The sequence below is a fragment of the Rhinatrema bivittatum genome, chromosome 2 (genome assembly GCF_901001135.1).
Source record: "Rhinatrema bivittatum chromosome 2, aRhiBiv1.1, whole genome shotgun sequence".
In the NCBI taxonomy this organism is placed as follows: Eukaryota; Metazoa; Chordata; class Amphibia; order Gymnophiona; family Rhinatrematidae; genus Rhinatrema; species Rhinatrema bivittatum.
In genome coordinates, this window is record NC_042616.1 from 622,889,714 (window position 1) to 622,903,175 (window position 13,462).

The 13,462-nt window shown below is 42.9% G+C and overlaps 1 protein-coding gene across 6 annotated transcripts in view; it reads left to right on the plus strand.

The window, feature by feature from the left end:
* Window positions 1-13,462, plus strand: part of SPIDR (scaffold protein involved in DNA repair) — a 736,772-nt gene that overhangs the window by 649,392 nt on the left and 73,918 nt on the right. The window lies entirely within an intron of this gene.

Sequence of the window (13,462 nt, forward strand, 5' to 3'; positions counted from 1 at the left end):
AGTGTATACCATCAATTCCAGGTGATTTACTACTCTTCAGTTTATCAATCAGGCCTATCACATCTTCTAGGTTCATCATGATTTGGTTCAGTCCATCTGAATCATTACCCATGAAAACCTTCTCTGGAACGGGTATCTCCCCAACATACTCTTTAGTAAAAACCGAAGCAAAGAAATGATTTAATCTTTCCGCAATGGCCTTATCTTCTCTAAGTGCAACTTTAACCCCTCGATCATCTAACGGTCTAACTGACTCCCTCACAGGCTTTCTGCTTCAGATATATTTTTAAAAGTATTTGTCAGTTTTTGCCTCTATGGCCAGCTTCTTTTCAAATTCTCTCTTAGCCTGTCTTATCAATGTCTTACATATAACTTGCCAACGCTTATGCATTATCCTATTTTCTTCTGTTGGATCCTTCTTCCAATTTTTGAATGAAGATGTTTTGGCTAAAATAGCTTCTTTCACCTCCCCTTTTAACCATGCGAGGAATCGTTTTGCCGCCTTTCCACCTTTTCTAATACGTGGAATACATCTGGACTGTGCTTCTAGGATGGTGTTTTTTAACAATGACCACGCCTCTTGCACGCTTTTTACCTTTGTAGCTTCTCCTTTCAGTTTTTTCTTACAATTTTTCTCATTTTATCAAAGTTTCCCTTTTGAAAGTTTAGCATGAGAGCCATGTATTTGTTTCCTGTCCCCCTTCCAGTCATTAATTCAAATTTGATCATATTATGATCACTATTGCCAAGCAGCCCCACCACAGTTACCTCTCTCACCAAATCCTGTGCTCCACTGAGAATTAGATCTAAAATTGCTCCCTCTCTTGTCTGTTCCTGGACCAATTGCTCCATAAAAATGTAATTTATTCCATCCAGGAACGTTATATCTCTAGCATGTACTGATGATACATTTACCCAGTCAATATTGGGGTAATTGAAGTCTCCCATTATTACCGCACTACCAATTTGGTTAGCTTCCCTAATTTCTCTTAGCATTACATACTCTAGATGTTATTCAATTTAAAGAGCCCCTGATGCAGCCATAAGGGCGAAACGCGGCCAGAGTCGGGCGGGTTCTGTTCTATTTGAATAAATCTTCTTCCAAGACATCAGTCTTGTTTTTGTTTTCTTCACATCTGTGGCTATCCTAGACCGATTACCATCTTGTTTTGTGGGTCCAACTTCTTATAGGGACAGTTAAAAAAAAAAAAAAAAGTCAGGATTTTTTTCTCTTTTGATATTCTGTACTAGGAGTCTCAAACTCAATTTTTTGGGAGGCCTACAACAGACCTGGTTTTCAGGATATCTGCAAGGAATATTCATGTGATGTATTTGTCTACTATGGCTGTGGTTTATGGGCTGTTAATGTACTTTGGATATCTTGAAAACCAGACCCATTTCCATTCCTTTCTAAGCTGAATCTTTCTGCATTTTTATAAGTTATGCTTGAATTTGCTGCTGTTTTTTTCCTTGTAGCCATTCCCACAAAATCCTCCCTGAGGTTCTTTTGTCTACATAGACTGTATTCCATCAAAAACGTCTAAAAGGTTTGTTGTTTTCCAAAACCCAGCACAAGTTGAATAACTGACTCAGTAAATGACAAAGTGTACATATGTGTCAAACTCATTGCATATATTGACACATGGTATCTTTTAAGTCTTCACTTCCTTTTGTAACCTAAATTGTAAATAATTCGTCCTCCATAGACATCGCAACATTAATCTCCTTTGTAAGTGAACAGAAATTTGTATGTCAATTGTAACCTAAATTGTAAACAATTCATCCTTGCTAAAATTTGATTCTTAATTGTATGTTTCCTGTAGCCTTCAGATATTTAATCCTCTTCATTGTAATCAATCCTCCAAATTCACTTTCCAGTGTCTCCCCCTCCCCATCTAGCTTTCATGCCCTACCCCCCAATACTTTCATTTACATCTATGAGTTACTTGTTCATTGTAAAGCCTGTTGCTGCTTTTTGTTTCTTGTTAACCGATGAGATGTTCACAACGACCACCGGTATATAAAAACAGTTAAATAAATAAATAAATAAATCCTTGTTCTTTCATATTTTGCTATCTAAAAATTACAGATCAAAGTGCATTAAAGTAGAAGCTTGTTTGGCTGATCTACACAACATACTCTATACTTTAATCATGAAAGATCAATTATAGAGATATTCCAAAAGTTATTTAGAATAAAAATAACCATAGGTCTTCGCACTCTGTCTTGCTAACCCAGATTATCTCTGTTTCAAAAAATTGCTTTAACAAGGCCCATAATAAGTTAAAAAAAAAAAGTCCACCTATTTCAAATCACAGTAGTTGAACAGATTTCAAATACTATTGAATGAAGAATCAAGATGTTCTCTTATATGAAGTAAATTTGAAGCAAAGGTCAAAACATGCCAAACAAGGAGCTGCTGAAAGAACTCCAGTATAATGTTGTTAAAAGGAACAGATTGGAGAGGGAGGTTATAATATCTCTTAGGATACTATCAAATCTATCATTGTAAAACGGAAAGAGTTTGGCACCTCCAGGATACTACTGCAATAAGGCGATCCCTCTAAAGTCAGAAGCCGTAGTTAAAGGAAACTGCTGTGGAAGGTCACTGTAAGAACTAAGATTTTAAAAGAACAGTGATCCAAAGCAAAAGCAACAATGGAATGGCTCAGCAAGAAGAAAGTGAATGTTGTTGATTGACTTAGTCAAAGCCTAGACTTGAATCCAATAGAAAATCTGTGGCAAGTCTAGAAGGCCATAGAGCACAGATCTGTCAACTTGAAAGAGCTTGAGCTTTTCTGCCAAGAAGAATGGACAACAACTGCAGCATCCTGTTGGGCTGGAGGAAACTTACCATAAACGAGTCAAGGCTGTTATTGCTGCAAAGTAGCTTCCATCAAGAATTGAGTCAAGGGGTATGAAAACTTCTGCAATCAAGACTTTTTATTCTTTGTTATTTGTGGAATATTTCTATAATTGTTCTTTCACTATGAAAGTGTAGATGTGGATCAGTGAAACAAACTCCTGCTTTAATGCATTTTCATTTGTATATTCTGGACAGCAGAATGTTCAAGGGTGTGAAGACTTTTACAAGTCTTTTACAAGTTTATGAAAACTTCTGACTCATTGCGTACAATGTTTAAAGGAACCATTAAGGCTATGGTAAGGGCTTCTCATCTTCCCATGGATAATGCTTAATCCAGAACATAAGGTATTATCTTCCTAGTGGGTGGATCAGGTGTGGCTAGGCATGTAGGCACTAAATTAAAATCACTGAGTGGGTGTCTGACAGAAGACAAACCTTGCTAGAAAGGACTAGCACATTTTAAATAAACTAATACCTCCCATCACATTTTCATCCCAACTGCGAGAGCAATAATGCAGATAATTGCGTATTGCAATTCAGCAAGGCTTCAAGGATGTGCAGATTCTCCTGTCCCAGCTTTCTTCCTTATATACTGTGGGTAGGGAAGAAGGGTGCCCAGCTGAGGAGTTGCCAACTGACAGAAGGAATTAGCCAGAGACTCGTATGCTATGAGATTATAGAAGAGAATTGGGAGAGCGAAACGAGGAGAGTTGCATCCAGAACAGCTTTTGTGTTAGTGTGGCGTTTTGCTGGATGTGCCTGGACTGGTATGTAGTAGAGCCCCGAAACCCTAAAGGCTTTGAAAAAATCATCCCCACCCCGATGTGGGAAGGACCCGGGAGGCATGGGTATTGCCTTATCCTTCACAGTGAGCTCATGTGCCTGTGTCCAGATCGGGGCAGGGGCTACATATTTATCCCTTGCTTGTATTTAAATGTCTCTCTCATATCTCCTCTTTCCTTTCCTCCAGAGTGTACATGTTTAGATCTTTAATTCTGTCCCCGTGTGCTAGCTAATAGAAAAAAAGGAGTGATTATGAAGTTGTACAGGTCTTTGGTGAGATCTCACCTGGAGTATTGTGTCCAGTTCCAGAAGCCATACTCCTGGAAGGATATAGATAGAAAAGGGCTACCAACATGATGCAAGGCATGCACCTTGCTGGGTAGTACATTTCAAAGCAAAGACCCAACCATAAGCACCAAGGAGCTGTCTAAGTTGTAGCAAGGCACAGATCTGGGGGTGGGTATAAAAGAATTGCAAAGTCCTTGAATATCCCTCAGAGCATGGTCAAGATGATTAGTAAGAAGTGTGGAAAGTGTATGGTACCACCCAGACCCTGCCTAGATCATGCTCCCCCTCCAAACTGGATGACTGAGCCAAGAAGACGAGTGATCAGGGAGGCAACCAATAAGACAATGGCAATTTTGAAAGAGCTGCAGGCTGCCGTGGCCAAGAGGGGTCTGCATGTAATAATATCACAAGCACGCCACAAATCTGACCTGCTTGTTAGGGTGGCAAGAGGGAAGCTATTATTCAAGAAGGCCCACGTTAAATCCTATTTGAAATATATTTGGGGATACTGTGGCCATATAAAAAAAAAAAAAAGTTTTGTCATCAGACAAAAGTAAAATACAAATTTTTGGCCAGAATATAAAGCATTATGTTTGGTACAGACCCAGCACAGCACATCACCCAGAGAGCACCATCCCTAGTGTGAAGCTTAGGAGTGTTTCTAATTGGCAGGAGCTGGGGCAATTGTGAGAAGAGAATGGACAATGAGTGGAAAAAAGTAGACCAGAAAAGTCCTTGAGGAAAACTTGCTGCAAGAAAGCTGTAAATGGAAGGGAAGTTCACCTTTCAGCATGACAATGATCTGAAGCACACAGCCAAAGCTACACTGGCATGGCTAAGCAACAAATCAGTAAATGTCCTGGAGTGGCCCAGTCAGAGCCCTGACCTCAATCAGGTTGAAAATGTATGGCATAACTTGAAGATTGCTTTTAAATGCAGATCTCGTGAAATTTTCCATGGTCTACCAGCAGAGATGACAACTTATTTATTTATTTATTTAGAAATGTTTATATACCAACATACACTCTGAGTATGTTGGTAAGCTGGCAGATCTGCCAGCTTATCTTGGACTTTTGATCGAAAATCTGAAGCTTTTAACCAAGCCTATCATATCTGATTTGTCAAGGGTAATTCCTTTTAAAAAGGATCGCCACCCAGCTTTTTATTTTTTTTTTTTTTTTTAATTAAGGATATCACCTTAAAGAAGTTCTAATTTTTTTTTTTATCAGTCCTCTTCTTTTTTTTTTGTATTTTTAACACTAAGTTTGTAATTCATTTTGATGGAAGTTGGTGGAGACATGTCCCAATAGTCTTGTAGTTGTAATTGCTACCAAAGGTGCTTTCACCAAGTATTGACTCAGTGGGGTGTAGCTTTATCCCAGGACGAGCAGGATGGTAGTCCTCACATATGGGTGACATCACTGGATGGAGCCCTATTACGGAAAACTTTGTCAAAGTTTCTAGAAACTTTTGACTGGCACACTGAGCCTACTGAGCATGCCCAGCATGCCATGATCCCTGCAGCCACAGGGGTCTCCCTTCAGTCTCTTTTTTTCTGCATTGCTGTTAGCCTTGCATTTAAGAAGCTCTGTGAGTTCTCTCACAAATATTTCCTCATGGAAAAATTGAAGTTTTCACTTCAAAAACTTCCCTACATGGGGCTCCTTTCACCAATGTTCGGTGAGTACCGTTCCGGGGGTTTTTCAACCGGTTCCCATTACCTCATCGGTAACCACTAGTTACCGACCGTTTTTGGCCTTCATTTTTTACCATGGCCATGAGGTTTAAAATTGTCCAAAATGCCCCCGATCGATATCCATTATGGACCTGCATGAAATATGCATACTATGCCTCAGCCCCGGTCACAGTGTCTGCACATGTCCCACCTGCGCACAGATGACTCCAAAGGGCAGGCATGCCCATCTAGATAAGATGGAAAATCTCTTCAATAAAGATACTCCATTGACATCTACACAGTCATCACCGATGATAATACCATCTCCCATCGACAAAAGTCACCAAGAAAAGAAGAAAAACGGTGACTGTTTGCCACCGACTCCATCTGGGATATCAGCGGCTTCCTCATTGGTACCAAGTAAACAATGAACTGAGCATCGGTGAAAAAGACGTCATCGTCATCTGACAGATTCCATGCCAAGTGAAAGAACCGATACCGCATCGGCATCGATGGCCATCAATCCGATAGCGAAGTGGGCCTGGGTACACGAGGAGCTCCCCACTCGGATCGGTGTTGGAGACTGAGCCACCACATATTCATGTGGATACCCCAGTAGCGCCCATCGTGCCTTCTCCTGTGACAGTGGATCCTATCCCAGTCTCCAGGGAAGAGATTAATGTCCTCGTCAAACAGGCAGTCATCAAGGCATTTCGAAGTTTGCAACCTCCACCGATGCTGGTCCCCGTACCGAAACCGGAGCCATCGTGTTTGCGCCACTGTTAAACAGGTTCGATGCCTTAAGCGGCGCCTTACCGACACAACCTATGCCAGTGTCACCGATGGAACCTCCGATGACTCCACTGACAATACCCATTCCGGGTTCATCGAACGATGAAGATATGGATCCTCATCCTATACTACCTATTCCATCGACATTAGTCCCTTTACCTGGTCCATCGGGACTTTCAAAACCCCACCAGCCGAGACTTCCATCAATGCCTCTCCCCGGTCCATCACGGGGGACACCAGACGTCTATTCCTATTGATGCCGTCGATGCCATTTGAATCACCATCGATGCCTGACATACCTCCATTGATGCCAAAGTATCCTCCTTTAAAAACTTCTAAAATTTCATCGATGCCAAAAGGTCCTATTATACAGGACAATCTTCCTCCTCCTGGGTCTCATATAGAACCCACTATGATCCATGGCAAGATATGGATATAGACACAGATGATCTCATATCAGAGCCTTCTCCACAGGAGGAAATACAAAAGTTTCCTCCAGAAGACCTTTCTTTCGCAAATTTTATAAAAGAAATGTCTGAGTCAATACCATTTGATCTAGTCACAGAAGAGGACACCAGACATAAATCGCTGGAAGTCCTCCAAATTTTACGACACCCCCAAAGAAGTCATGGCTATACCGGTCCATGAAGTGCTCTTAGATTTACAGCACCGGCTTTGGGAACATCCCTGTATGGTTCCACCCATTAATAGAAGAACGGATGCGACCTATCTCATACAACACACACCGGGGTTTCAAAAACCACAACTACCACATCAATCAGTGGTAGTAGAATCAGTGCAGAAGAAAGCCAGAAAACAAAACCCCCATTCTTCTGCCCCCCACCCCCCCCAAGGGAAGAAACAAAACTTTCTCGACGTATTAGGCTGTAAGATGTTCCAAGGATCCAGACTAGTATCACGCATAGCATCCTATCAACTCTACATAACGCAATACCAGAGAAACCTGTGGAAGCAAGTACAGGATATCACTGATAATCTCCCACAACAACAAAATTAACCACTCAATGCCATTATCCAAAAATGCCTTGAGTCAGGAAAACACGGGGTCCGAGCAGCGTATGATTCCTTCAAAACATCTGTACACATGTCAACTGTTGGAATCAGTGCCAGGAGATAGGCTTGGTTAAAAGCTTCAGATTTTCGATCAGAAGTCCAAGATAAGCTGGCAGATCTGCCATGCACCGGAGATAACCTCTTCGGTGAAAAAATTCAAGATGCTGTCTCACAGTTAAAAGACCATCATGAGACACTATGCTAGCTTTCAAAATTACCAGCTGAGCATCCATTCTCTGCTTAAAAGCACATAAGAAGAGACACTAGAAAACCCTTCTACCGACCTCGTCGTTACTATCCACCAGCATCTAGCATGCGTCCTATCAGACCACCTCAACAGGGACGTCCACATCAGACAAAACAAACCAGGACTCAACCGGACCCAAAGACAAGACCGGCATTCGGTTTTTGAAAGTTTCCAGAGAACAGCAGCCATTTCAACAATCCCAGTGCGGACTTGCCTGTTGGAGGTCACCTCCATTATTTCATACAAAACTGGCACCTAATAACTACGGATTAGTGGGTGTTAGCCATCATGAATCGAGGATACCTTCTCAAATTTCTCACAATACCTCCGGATTCACTACCCACTCCATTGTGGTCTCAAAACAACCACAAACTTCATCTTGAATCAGAACTCTCCACCCTGCTAAATTCCAGAGCTGTCAAAACCGCTCCCCGGTCTCAACAAGGCAGAGAGTTCTACTCCCGCTATTTCCTAATTCCAAAGAAAGCAGGCGGCCCTCGTCCCATTCTAGACCTGCGCAATCTCAACAAATTTCTTCAAAAAGAAAAATTCAGGATAGTCTCCCTTGGGACCATTCTTTCCCTTTTGCAACAAAGCAATTGGCTCTGTTCTCTGGACCTACAAGACGCCTATGCTCACATTCCAATTTCCCCACAACATCGAAAATATCTACGATTCATAGTGGGACAAGAACATTTCCAATATCGAGTTCTGCCATTCGGTCTGGCTGCAGCACTTCGGGTGTTCACAAAATGCCTGGCAGTAGCTGCTGCACATCTAAGGAAAAACAGCATTCATATTTTTCCCTCTTTAGATGATTGGCTCATCAGGAATATATCCAAACAAGGAGTTTTCGCTGCCCTAAACAGCACCTTGACTCTGTTACATTCCCTGGGATTCCTAATCAATTATCAGAAATCACATATGAACCCGTTGCAGCTCCTTACCTTCATTGGAGCAGACCTCGACACCACAGTCGCAAAAGCTTTTCTGCCGAACAACCGTGCACACAACCTTGCAAAACTTGCAGATTCTCTCATATTATGCAAAGTAGCCTCTGCCCATCAATTTCTCACACTTCTGGGCCACATGGTGTCTACAGTCCACGTTACCCCTATGGCAAAGTTAGCCATGAGAAGGACTCAATGAACTTTGAAATCTCAGTGGCTCCAAGCGGTTCAACCACTATCGTCTCTAATACGTGTCACTCACCAGTTACGTCTCTCACTTCGCTGGTGGACAAGCAAACATACCTTACAGACTGGTCTACCATTCCAGCAACCAGCTCCTCAAGTAACCTTGACCACGGATGCATCCATCTTGGGTTGGGGAGCTCACGTCAACAACCTCCAAACACAAGGTACATGGACCCCGCTCGAAGCAAAATATCAAATCAACTTTCTAGAACTTCGAGCGATACGCTATGCTCTTTATGCCTTCAAAGACAGCCTCTCATACAAGACTGTGTTGATACAAACGGACAACACAGTAGCAATGTGGTACATAAACAAACAGGGAGGCATAGGCTCATATCTGCTTTGTCAAGAAACAGCACAGATTTGGGGCTGGGTCTTGACACATTCCATGCATCTCAAGGCCACTTATCTGGCAGGCATACAAAATGTCCTAGCGGACAGTCTAAGTCGATGTTTCCACCCCCACGAATGGTCTCTGGATCCCTGTGTAGCGAGCAAAATCTTTCAATGCTGGGGTCTTCCAACCATCGATCTCTTTGTATCCAAACTGAACCACAAAGTGGAAAGGTTCTGCTCCCTCCACAGCCGTCAACAAATGTTCACCAGGGACGCCTTTGCTCACCCCTGGAACAAAGGCCTCCTATATGCGTATCCTCCGATTCCGCTCATACCCAAAACTCTCGTGAAGCTACAACAGGACAGAGGGACAATGATCCTCATAGCCCGTACTGGCCTCGTCAAGTATGGTTTCCCATACTTCTTGATCCAGAAACCCATTCGTCTGGGCACAGATCCCCATCTCATAAAACAGAATTACGGCACATTACACCTCCCAAACCTACAAACCCTAGGCTTAACAGCTTGGATGTTGAAAGCTTGATCCTACAACCACTCAATCTTTTTACTCAAGTCTCTCAGGTTCTCGTAGCTTCACGAAAGCCATCTACATGTAAATCTTACCGTTCTAAGTGGACTAGATTTACCAAGTGGTGCACCCAAAAAAAGTATTGATCCCTTTTCCTGCCCCACTTCATCTCTCTTAGACTATCTCTGCCACCTTTCAGACTCTGGGCTCCAGACTTCTTCGGTGAGGATGCACCTGAGTGCTATCTCAGCGTACCACAAAGGAGTTGGGGATGCCCCAGTAACAGCGCAACCCCTTGTGAGTAGATTTATGAGGGGACTACTACAACTCAAGCCCCCTCTAAGACCACCAGTCACTGAATGGGACCTAAATGTAGTACTTACAAAGTTCATGCGCTCCCCATTTGAGCCTTTGCACTCCTGCGATGTTAAATTTCTTACATGGAAAGTTCTCTTCCTAGTAGCCATTACATCTGCTCGAAGGGTTAGTGAGTTACAAGCACTTATCACATACTCACCCTATACCAGGTTCCTACATGACCGAGTGGTACTCCGCACTCACCCTAAATTCCTTCCCAAGGTGGTTACTGACTTCATCTTGAATCAGTCTATAGTCTTGCCCATTTTTTTCCCAAGGCCTCACTCCCACCAGGGCGAGAGAGTTTTACATACTTTGGACTGTAAATGTGCACTTGCATTTTATCTGGACCGCACGGCAGTTCATAGGAAATCCACCCAACTCTTTGTTTCTTATGATAAGAACAAGCCAGAAGTTGCAGTGGGAAAACAAATTCTCTCCAACTGGCTAGCAGACTGTATCGATTTTTGCTATGAGAAAGCAGGCCTTCCTCTCCAGGGGTGAGTAAAAGCACACTCAGTAAGGGCTATGTCAACATCAGTAGCACTCTACAGTACCTATTGCTGACATCTGCAAAACTGCGACTTGGAGTTCTCTTCATACATTTGCAGCTCACTACTGCTTAGATAAGGAAGGACGACAAGACTCTATCTTTAGACAATCTGTCTTGAAAAACCTATTTCCACTATAATCCCCAACTCCTTCCACAACAACCTGCTGTGATTCAGGCTGCCTCATCAACGTCAATGGCACCCCAGTTGTTGTGCCTGTTGCAAAAGTTGCATGCCATTGACCACATAAAGTATGAATCAGCCTATAGCTTGCTAATCACCCATATGTGAGGACTACCATCCTGCTTGTCCTGGGATAAAGCAGAGTTGCTTACCTGTAACAGGTGATATCCCAGGACAGCAGGTTGTAGTCCTCACGAAACCCATCAACCACTCCGCGGAGTTGGGTCCGTTGACATTTTATTATTTTAATTTTTTCGCTCACACTTATTGCTACAAACGAGACTGAAGGGAGACCCCTGTGACTGCAGGGATCATGGCATGCTCAGTGTGCCAGTCAAAAGTTTCTAGAAACTTTGACAAAGTTTTCCGTGATAGGGCTCCAGCATTGAAAGATTTTGCTCACCCATATGTGAGGACTGCATCCTGCTGTCCTGGGATAACACCTGTTACAGGTAAGCAACTCTGCTTTATCCAGCTTTTGGATTTCAGTTTTGTTTTTTGGATATGTATATACTTTCCACTAGTAAAACATTTTTGGATCCTGTGTGTTGATGAGTAGGGAAAAAACCCCACCTCATTTAAATGCATGCAAGTCTTATCCACTGGCACAACAAAATCTGTAAAATGTTCAAGGGGGGTGTAGACTTTCTATAACTGCTGTAACAGCTTCACAAAGCTCTGGAATCACTCAGCCAGCAGTAGTTAAGCAGTATTGGCTTTTAGGAGATGTAGTGAGTGAGATAAATGGCAAAGAATAGGGCTTTTAGCTTTCCAAAAATAAAGTATCTTAAGCAGGAGATGGCCTCTTTAATTCTGGCATTGTTTTTTTTTAAGTCTGTTTGGGCTATGAAAGATTATTGCTCCTTATTGCCTGCTGGCATTAGGAAGTTTGTGTGTCATATTAATTAAAAATAAAGTTGCTTGTTTTCAGTTTCAGAATAAAAACAGATTTTGTTGTGCAGAAGAGATTGTTCAGCTAACACATCTTGTCAAGTGAAAAAAAAAAAAAAGATAAACAAGAGGATTAACTGTTTACTTTAAGTCAGGAGAAGTCTGGTTGTTTTTCCGAAGAAGAACACAATGTCCTGTTGTATCTGGTTTCATGAGTGCTGTTTATCATAATTCCCTCTTCTGTGGTTGGTGGAGCAGCAGAGACGGCTCTCCGCCCACTCTCCCATTCAGGCCTCTCTCCAGGGCTGGGAGGCAGAGCGCAGCGTTTACTGACTGTCACCAGCTGACATGTTGACCTGGAGTAGAAGCAGGGGCCGATTCCTGGAATTCTCCGTGGACTGCTGAGAACTGCTACCAGAGCTCTTGTAAACAGTCTCCACGCGGACAACACACACACACACACACATATCCACAGGCACAGGCAGAGTCTCTCGCTTACACACCTAGGGAACCCGGCCAATGAATGAGAGCAGAGTGCATAAACAAGGGGGGGAGAGAGAACGCTGGAAAACTCAAGAAGGAATCTGGTCCTCCCCTCACCCCCCCCCCCCCCTTTCAAGACTCAATTTTTTTTCTTTTCTGCTGTTTGTTCTCCGTTTGTTTTTTTTCCTGTTTTGGGGAATAAAATCCATGTTTGAGTAATGTTTCATTGGAATGATATGACAGTAAACTGAAAAAAGTAATGTCTTCCTTCGGCCAGCAGATGTATATATTTTGGGGGGGGGGAAGAGGGAGTGCCATGATCCATCAGTTATCATGTGATAATATCACAAAGTTGTTTAGCTGGGATAGTATTTTTTAAAATGTTCTGAGTGATGTGCAATGAAGTGTGGATTTTTGCACTATGGCACGATTTTAGCATCTGTAATCCAGGGTTGGTTTTCCATTCACACAGCATTTTGGTATATGCCAGGTTAAGCCCGGTCTGTTCCGTGTGGTATCACAGAGCAATGGATTGAAACATGTTGCTGGCTGTCGTCAGGAGATAAGACACTAGTATTCTGCTACTGATCCATGTCATCATCTCAGGTGGAGGAGAGGCAAAAGTTGTCACACAGGTGGGGGCAACTCTGCTGATATTTGTTTTTTAGATGACTGGCAGGGGTAGCCTAGCGGTTAGACCAGCAGAGGCCGCTGACACTCCTTGTGCTCTTAGGCAAGTCACTTCACTTTCCATAGCCTCAGGTACAAACTTAGGGGGTCATTTACTAAGTTATGTTAGGAGTTTACCGCACAGTAAATGGCTTAGCTCAAAGATAGCATGCAGTATATAAAATGCTGTGTGTTATCTCGACACTTCCCCCCCCCCCCCCCACATACACACACACACACACACAAACACACAAAAAGAAACAATGCAACATGGAAACATGGATATTTAAATGAATTGATTTGCTGATTGGGACAAAAGTTTGTATGCGGCTGGCCGGCATCATGGCAGTACTGGGCTGGGAGCACTAGGTGATGCTGAAGGCCTCAGTGGACCACTAGGGCTGTCAGGGTAATGCAAGGAGTAGGGGCTAGGGTGGGAAGAAGGTCTGGGAGGTGGGTGGCAGGGTGAGGAGTCTCGTCTCTTTCTATAAAAGAAGCTTGAGTTTGGAACTCGAGAGAAGAGGGGCCAGGAAATGGGGTTT